General features: G+C 54.0%; 1 protein-coding gene across 1 annotated transcript in view; it reads right to left on the bottom strand.

Annotated features, from left to right (window-relative positions):
• Window positions 1-8,911, bottom strand: part of LOC147096328 (E3 ubiquitin-protein ligase TRIM69-like) — a 240,911-nt gene that overhangs the window by 82,560 nt on the left and 149,440 nt on the right.

Genomic DNA, 8,911 nt, shown 5'->3' with positions numbered 1-8,911 from the left:
TTAAGGAGACAGTAACAGGACATTTGGAGAATCATAATTTAATAGGACAAAGTCAGCATGGTTTTATGAAGGGGAAGTCATGTTTGACAAATTTGCTGGAGTTCTTTGAGGAAGTAACGTATAGGGTGGATAAAGGGGAACCAGTGGACGTAGTGTATTTAGACTTCCAAAAGGCATTTGACAAGGTGCCATACAAAAGATTATTGCTTAAGATAAAAAATCACTGGATTGGGGGTAATATTCTGGCATGGATAGAGGATTGGCTATCTAACAGAAGGCAGAGAGTTGGGATAAATGGTTCATTCTCAGACTGGCAATCAGTGACTAGTGGTGTTCCGCAGGGGTCAGTGCTGGGTCCCCAACTCTTTACAATCTATATGAACGATTTGGAGGAGGGGACCGAGTGTAACATATCAAAGTTTGCAGATGATACTAAGATGGGAGGGAAAGTAGTGAGTGAGGAGGACATAAAAAATCTGCAAAGGGACATCGACAGGCTAAGTAAGTGGGCAGAGATTTGGCAGATGGAATACAATACTGGAAAGTGTGAGGTTATGCACTTTGGCAGGAAAAATCGTAGAGCAAGTTATTATCTTAATGGCAAGAAACTGGAAAGTACTGAAGTACAAAGGGATCTGGGGGTCCTGGTGCACGAAACTCAAAAGGTTAGTATGCAGGTGCAGCAAGTGATTTAAGAAGGCCAATGGAATGTTGGCTTTCATTGCTAGGGGGATAGAATATAAAAATAGGGAGGTATTGCTTCAGTTGTACAAGGTATTGGTGAGACCGCACCTGGAATACTGCGTACAGTTTTGGTGTCCATACTTAAGAAAGGACATACTTGCTCTCGAGTCAGTACAAAGAAGGTTCACTCGGTTAATCCCGGGGATGAGGGGATGGACATATGAGGAGAGGTTGAGTAGATTGGGACTCTACTCATTGGAGTTCAGAAGAATGAGAGGCGATCTTATTGAAACATATAAGATTGTGAAGGGGTTGGATCAGGTGGATGCGGGGAGGATGTTCCAGATGATGGGTGAAACTAGAACTAGGGGGCATAGTCTTAGAATAAGGGGCTGCTCTTTCAAAACTGAGATGAGGAGGAACTACTTCACTCAGAGGGTGGTCGGTCCATGGAATATGCTGCCCCAAAAAGCTGTCGAAGCTACATCATTACATAAATTTAAAACAGAAATAGACAGTTTCCTAGAAGTAAAGGGAATTAAGGGTTACGGGTAGCGGGCAGGAATTTGGACATGAGTCTAGGTTCGGATCGGCCATGGCCCTGTGGGTAGTGGAGCGGGCCCAGGGGCCGTGTAGCCTGATCCTGCTCCTATTTCATGTGTCTAATTCTGTTAGATTCAGGAGATGGTTCTGTGATAGTAGATTGGCGGTTAGGATCAGATCAGCCATGATCTTATTGAATGGCGGAGCAGGCTCGAGGGGCCGATTGGCCTACTCCTGCTCCTATTTCTTATGTTCTTATGTGGTAGTTGAGGCGAATAGCACAGATATCTTTAAAAGGGAGCGAGAGAAGTACATGAGGGAGAAAGGAACAGAAGGATATATTGATCGGGTGAGATGAAGTAAGGTGGAAGGAGGCTCGTGTGGAGCATAAACACTGACATTGATCTGATGGGCCGAATGGCCGGTCTCTGTGCTGTAAAATTCTGTGTAATTCTATGAGCGGCATATTGGAAAACAGGCCATCAGAAATTACACGAAAATTATTAAACGCATCCAATATAGTTGAAAAATCTCATTCTTATGGAGGTGCAGAGACGGGCCTCAGCATCCCAGGGTTCGGGGTGGGGAAAGATCAGCCAGGGGGCCTGTTTCTCCCGCTATCTGGTGACTTGGCATTGCGTGGATCTTTGTTGAGAATGGGTCTGGCTTGTTTTGCAGAGCTCATTACCTGCTGACACTCAGTTTCTAGGCTGACATAGGAACAGGAGTAGGCCATTCAGCCCCTCGAGCCTCTTCCGCCATTTATAAGATATTGGTTGGTCTGCATCTTAACTCCATTTCACTTGGGTATAAAAGGCAACATTTCAAAGTTTGCAGATGACACAAAACTCGATAAGGCAGTAAACAGTGAGGAGGATAGTAATAAATTTCAGGAGGATATAGACAGACTGGTGAAATGGGCAGACACATGGCAGATGCAATTCAACATAGTGTGAAATGATGCATTTCGGTAGGAAGAATGGGGAGAGGCAATATAACATAAATGGTCCAATTTTAAAGGGGGTGCAGGAAGAGAGAGACCTGGGGGTGTTTGTACAGAAATCTTTGAAGGTGGCAGGACAAGGTGAGATGGTGCTAAATAATAGACAGTATCCTGAGCTTTATAAACAGAGTCATAGATTACAATAGCAAGGAAGTTATGCTGAACCTTCCTAAATCACTGGTTCGGCCCCAGCTGGAGTATTGAGTCCAATTCTGGGAAATACAGTTTACTGGACTGGTACCAGGGATGCGGGACTTCAGTTACGTGGAGAGACTAGAGAAGGGCTGTGGGGAAAGGGCAGTGGAGTGGGATTAATTGTTTCGCTCTTTCAAAGAGCCGGCACAGGCACGAAGGGCCGAGTGACCTCCTCCTGTGCTGTGTGATTCTGTGAAATATTGACCCGGACACTGGGGAGAACTCCAAGGAGGCCTGAAAATGGCCCGAGCCAACTGGGCGCCAGACATTGGTCCCCAAATCTGTCCCTCACTGCGTCCATTTTACCCCCATAAACCGGGACAATGAGGTCCAATTTCTACTCCATTAACCACAAGCACAGAGTCAACTTCCACATCCACCATACAAAACCCTCCACTAACACCATCAACTCCAAGGCTGTTATATACCCGAAGGACATTAAATCCTGGGGGCATTTATCCTCTGAGCCAATGGAGGCCTTCCCCCTCCCCCTCCAGGGGCATCACTGTCCTTGTGAACCTTCAGAGACAGGCACCACTTCTTGGGCCGTTTTTAATGGGGAATTCTTTCCTGCAGCACTGATATCCTGCCAGCAGGTGCTGGCGGTGCACTTTGTAACAATGAAAGACTTGCGATCAAACAGCGTCTCAACCCAGCCCAGAAACTCACTGCACCCGCAAAGCGTTACTCGCAAGCGCAGTAGCCGTGGTTAGCGAGGAAAATGCAGCAGTCATTTTGCACACAGCAAGATCCCACAGAGAGCCAATGAGATGAATGACCAATTAATCTCTCTTTGGCGGTGCTGGTTGAGGGAGGAATGTTGGCCCGGACACCGGGAGAACTCCCCGGCTCCTCTTTGCCGTGGGATCTGAATCACCCACTTGAGGCAGACGTGGCCTTGGATTAACATCTCACCTGAAGGGCAGCCCCTCTGCCCATTAGCAGACTGAGCGAGTTGTGGGAACAGGAGGAGACCATTCAGCCCCTGAAGAGTTTTTCCACCTTTCAATGAGATCGGGGCTGATCTGCACCTCAACTCCATTTACCCGCCTTAGCTCCAAAGATCAAACCTTCCTTACAAACAGTGGACAACCATCCACCGCCTCAGAACCGCTCATGGTCGATGCTGCCACCTTCTCCATAGATGGAAGATTAAAGCATCTCCATCCTGTGACTGTGGAGCTCCTAATCAGACCCTGGAGCACATCATTGAGCGCTGCCCGCAGAGGAAATTCACAGGCAGCCTACAAGGTATCCGCTGTTACACCGCAAGCTTTGGCCTGGATATCTGACTGAGACATTGACATCTGATTGGCTATTCTACTCCCATACGGGAGAAATACAGAAGAAGCTCCAGTGCCCTGTATCCCACATCATAGAAGAATAGGGGGAAGGCAGCAGCAGCCAACTTCCTGGCACCATGGGTGGTTCTGCTGCACAGGACGGGAGGAAAAAGAATGGGAGAGCTATAGCAATAGGAGATTCTATTGTAAGGGGAATAGATAGACGTTTCTGCGGCTGCAAAATCCACTGTAAAATCCACAAGGAATACCAGCAGCTTTCCTCCTCCTGCTGCTCCTGCCAGACGATACTGGCCACCTGGAATTCTGCCCATGATCTCGGTGTCTGTTTGTGGGATCTTGATGTGCGGACACGGCCTGCTGCGTTTCCCCCATGACAGCAGTGCCTGCCCTTCAGACAAAGTGCTGCCTGGGCTGTGGGGCGCTCGGGGCGGTCTGAGGCTGTCACACGCGCTGTCGATGAATGCAACTTCTTTCTCTCCATCCACTGGCAGCCAGTTGGGGAGATTGCTGGACTACAACTCCCAGCAGGCACTGCCAGCCCGGCGCCTGCGCAGTGACGCCTCCCCAGCACCGCCCCCCGTTTCCCGGAGAGTTTCGAGCCTGGGCTTCGGGAGAAAACGGCCCAACCTGAGCAAATATTGCTCCCACACTGACCTATTGTACACACGCACATCACAGCAGGAGACACCTCGCCCGCTCACAGGGACAAAGATTGACGGGGGGGGGGAGGGAGGGGAGGGGGGAGGAGGGAGGGCGGGGAGGGAGGGGGGGGAGAGGAGAGGGGGGGGGAGAGGAGGAGGAGGGAGGGGGACCGGGGTAAGGAGGAGGAGGAGGAGTGGGGGGGGGAGGACCGGGGTGAGGAGGAGGAGTGGGGGGGGGAGGACCGGGGTAAGGAGGAGGAGGAGGGGGGGTGGGAGGAAGGGGGGGGGACCGGGGTAAGGGGGGGGAGAGGAGGAGGAGGGAGGGGGGGAGGAGGAGGGGGGGGGGACCGGGGTAAGGAGGAGGAGGAGTGGGGGGGGGGGAGGACCGGGGTGAGGAGGAGGAGGATGAGTGGGGGGGGGAGGACCGGGGTAAGGAGGAGGAGGGGGGGTGGGACCGGGGTAAGGAGGAGGAGGGGGGGTGGGACCGGGGTAAGGAGGAGGAGGGGGGGGGGAACCGGGGTAAGGAGGGGGGGGGGACCGGGGTAAGGAGGAGGAGGAGGAGGAGGGGGGACCGGGGTAAGGAGGAGGAGGAGGGGGGACCGGGGTAAGGAGGAGGAGGGGGGGGACCGGGGTAAGGAGGAGGAGGAGGGGGGGGTGATGCGCTATCAATTACTCATAAAAGACTGAGAGTTAAGAGAGTAACTAAAGGCTTTTATTAACAAAGAATGAAGGTCTGCCTCGAGTGGTCGACCAGTCCAGAAATACAAAGGGGCTGGGGAGCAGTCACCTTTATACTAGGACTTGTGGGAGGAGTCAGCCGAGGCATGTCCAGGCATGTACACAGTGGAATACAAACAGTGGTTTACCACATTCACCCCTTGTTTAAAATTGAGTCCGGCGGGGTGAAGTGTATTAAAAGTTAGTGTATTGGAGTCTCTCCGGAGGTCTTGTCTGCCGCTGTGATCGGCGTGGCGACGGCAGGGGTAGTGGAGCTTCCGGCGTCGAGTCCCGCGTAGGCTGTGGCACAGGCGTGTCGTCCTCGTAGATGTCGAGCGGGTCGCTGGGCCCAGGCCTGCCGTCTGCTGGGGCTGGATATCGGATCGTTGGGGGGGGTGGTAGTGGGTAGTGGGTTACTGTGGCCCCCGAGGGTGCAAGGTCTCTTATGGAGACTGTGTCCTCCCGCCCGTCCGGGTATGCAATGTAAGCATACTGGGGGTTGGCGTGGAGGAGGTCGACCCTCTCGACCAGGGGGTCCGTTTTATGGGTCCTCACGTGCCTTCTCAGTAGGACCGGCCCTGGGGACGTCAGCCATGGCGGTAGCGATGTCCCCGATGTGGACTTCCTTGGGAAGACAAACATTTTCTCATGAGGGGTGGCGTTAGTGGCAGTGCAGAGCAGTGACCGAATAGAGTGGAGCGCATCGGGGAGCACATCCTGCCAGCGGGAGGTTGGAAGGCCCCTAGACTTTAAGGCTAGCAGGGCGGCCTTCCAAACTGTCGCATTTTCTCTTTCCACCTGTCCGTTCCCCCGGGGGTTGTAACTGGTGGTCCTGCTTGTGGCAATACCCCTAGTTAGCAGGTACTGACGGAGTTCGTCGCTCATAAACGATGAGCCCCGGTCGCTATGGATATAGCTGGGGAAACCGAACAGGGTGAAGAGGTCGTTCAGACATTTAATGACCGTGGCACTGGTCATGTCCGGGCAGGGGATGGCGAACGGGAAACGGGAGTACTCATCAATAATATTGAGGAAGTACACATTGCGGTCGGAGGAGGGGAGAGGCCCTTTAAAATCAACGCTCAGGCGCTCGAAGGGGCGAGTGGCTTTTATCAGGTGGGCCCTGTCTGGTCTATAAAAGTGCGGTTTGCACTCAGCGCAGACTTGGCAGTTCCTGGTCATGGTGCTGACCTCCTCAATAGAGTAAGGCAGGTTGCGGGCCTTGATGAAGTGGAAGAACCTGGTGACCCCCGGGTGGCAGAGGTCATTGTGGAGGGCCCGCAGTCTATCGATCTGCGCGCTGGCGCAGGTGCCACACGATAGCGCATCCGGGGGTTCATTGAGCTTCCCGGGCCGGTACAAGATCTCGTAATTGTAGGTGGAAAGTTCGATTCTCCACCTCAAGATCTTGTCATTTTTGATTTTGCCCCTCTGCTTGTTGTTAAACATGAAAGCAACTGAACGTTGGTCACATTGTCCAGATATGGGAAAGTGGCCTGCAACGCATTTTGATCTACCATCCGGTCCATCTCCCTTTGGAAGACGGAGACCCCGTTGGTGACGCCAAAGGGAACCCTAAGGAAGTGATAGAGGCAGCCGTTTGCCTCAAAGGCAGTATACTGGCGGTCCTCAGGGCGGATAGGGAGCTGGTGGTACGCTGATTTCAGGTCAATGGTCGAGAAGACGCGGTACTGCGCGATCTGGTTGACCATATCAGCTATGCGGGGGAGTGGGTAGGCGTCCAGCAGGGTGTAGCGATTTATTGTCTGGCTGTAGTCGATGACCAGGCGCTGCTTCTCGCCGGTCTTAACGACCACAACCTGGGCTCGCCAGGGGCTGGTGCTGCCCTCAATAATCCCTTCCTTCAGGAGCCGCTCCACTTCGGTTTTAATGAAAACCCTGTCCCCGGCACTGTATCGCCTGCTCTTTGTGGCGATGGGCTTACAGTCGGGGGTGAGGTTAGCAAACAGTGGGGGGGGGGTGACTCTGAGTGTGGAGAGGTTGCACCTGGTGCGCGGCGGGCAATTTGGAAGCTGCTGGCTGCGGACTGTGAGTGGGGGTAGGGGTCCACCGTACGCCATCGTAACGCTTTTAAGGTGGCACTGAAAATCTAACCCCAGCAGGACGGCAGCGCAGAGGTCGGGCAGGACCAGAAGTTTAAAATGATCGTACACGGTCCCGTCTACTACGAGTGTCACTACGCAGTAGCCGCCGATGTCCGCCGACTGGGACTCGGAGGCCATAGAAATCCGCTGGTGCGCAGGCAGGACTGGGAGAGAGCAACGCCGCACCGTGTCGGGGTGGATGAAGCTCTCCGTGCTCCCAGAGTCAAAAAGGCAGATTGTATCGTGGCCATTTACCTTAATGTCCATTGTGGAACTGGCCAGCTGGTGCGGTCTCGCTTGGTCCAGTGTAACGGATGCCAGCGTAGGGGTCGGTGTGTCGCTGCGGGTATCAGATGAGGCGGTGTTGGGGGCCTGCTGCATTCCGGCTGTCGTCCAAGATGGCGGCGTCCATGATCCCCATGTGGCTGGAGGCGTCCAAAATGGCTGCTGTACCGGTGGTTCGCACATGGCCGGGGAGGCCCAAGATGGCAGCCCGCATGGCCCACACACGGCGCTGCTGGGGTTCGGGGTGGCTTTGGCCCTGCAGACGTTAGCGTAGTGTCCCTTCTTCCCGCAGCCCAAGCAGATCGCGTTTTTCGCCGGGCAGCGCGCTCTGGGGTGTTTTGCCTGGCCACAGAAGTAGCATTTCTGGCCTTGGGGCACTGCTGTCTGGCCTTGGGACACTGCTGCGGTAGTTGGGCCGTTGCTGGGGTGTGGCTGGGGTGGCACGGCGCTATGAGGCGGTCCTACCGTGTCCCAGGCTGTCGTTCCCCGCGGCGTCCACGGTGCAGAGGAGTAGGCATCCATGCCCCGGTAGGCTGCATCCAATGATAGTGCGAGTTCAGAGGCCTTGTTGAGGTCGAGGTCACTCTGCTCCAACAGTCGCTGTCGGGTGTAATTGGATCTGTGGCCCGCTACAAAAGCGTCCCGGATAAGTTCCTCTGTGTACACGGCGGCCTTTACATCCTTACAACCACAGGCCCGGCCAAGCACAGACAGTGCCTGAAGGTATTCCACGGTCGACTCCCCAGGTTGTTGTTTACGACTCCCCAGAAGGTGCCTGGCGTACACTTCGTTCACTGGGCGCGTGTACTGGTCCTTGAGGAGCTTGATAGCGTCCGTGTACGAGGTCGCGTCTTGGATGACCGAGTACACTCGGTGGTTCACTTTGGAGGTCAGGACATCCAGTTTGTCCTCGTCCGATTTGATTGCTGCGGAGGCGGTCAGGAATTTTTCGAAACACTTAAGCCAGTGAGTAAACTTGGTGGCTGAGTCCGCCTCCCGATGATCTAAGTCCAGGCATGCTGGTGTGAGGATCTCCTCCATTATAAAAATTTTGTTAATAAAATTGATGCGCTATCAATTACTCATAAAAGACTGAGAGTTAAGAGAGTAACTAAAGGCTTTTATTAACAAAAGAATGAAGGTCTGCCTCGAGTGGTCGACCGGTCCAGAAATACAAAGGGGCTGGGGAGCAGTCACCTTTATACTAGGACTTGTGGGAGGAGTCAGCCGAGGCATGTCCAGGCATGTACACAGTGGAATACAAACAGTGGTTTACCACAGGGGGGACCGGGGTAAGGAGGAGGAGGGGGGGGGGACCGGGGTAAGGAGGAGGAGGGGGGGGGACCGGGGTAAGGAGGAGGAGGGGGGGGGGACCGGGGTAAGGAGGAGGAGGGGGGGGACCGGGGTAAGGAGGAGGAGGGGGGGGGGACCGGG

The sequence above is a fragment of the Somniosus microcephalus genome, unplaced genomic scaffold (genome assembly GCF_052327205.1).
Source record: "Somniosus microcephalus isolate GS21.2 unplaced genomic scaffold, FLI_Smic_1.0 unresolved_chr1, whole genome shotgun sequence".
Lineage (NCBI taxonomy): Eukaryota > Metazoa > Chordata > Chondrichthyes > Squaliformes > Somniosidae > Somniosus > Somniosus microcephalus.
This window is presented reverse-complemented; position numbering and strand designations above follow the sequence as displayed.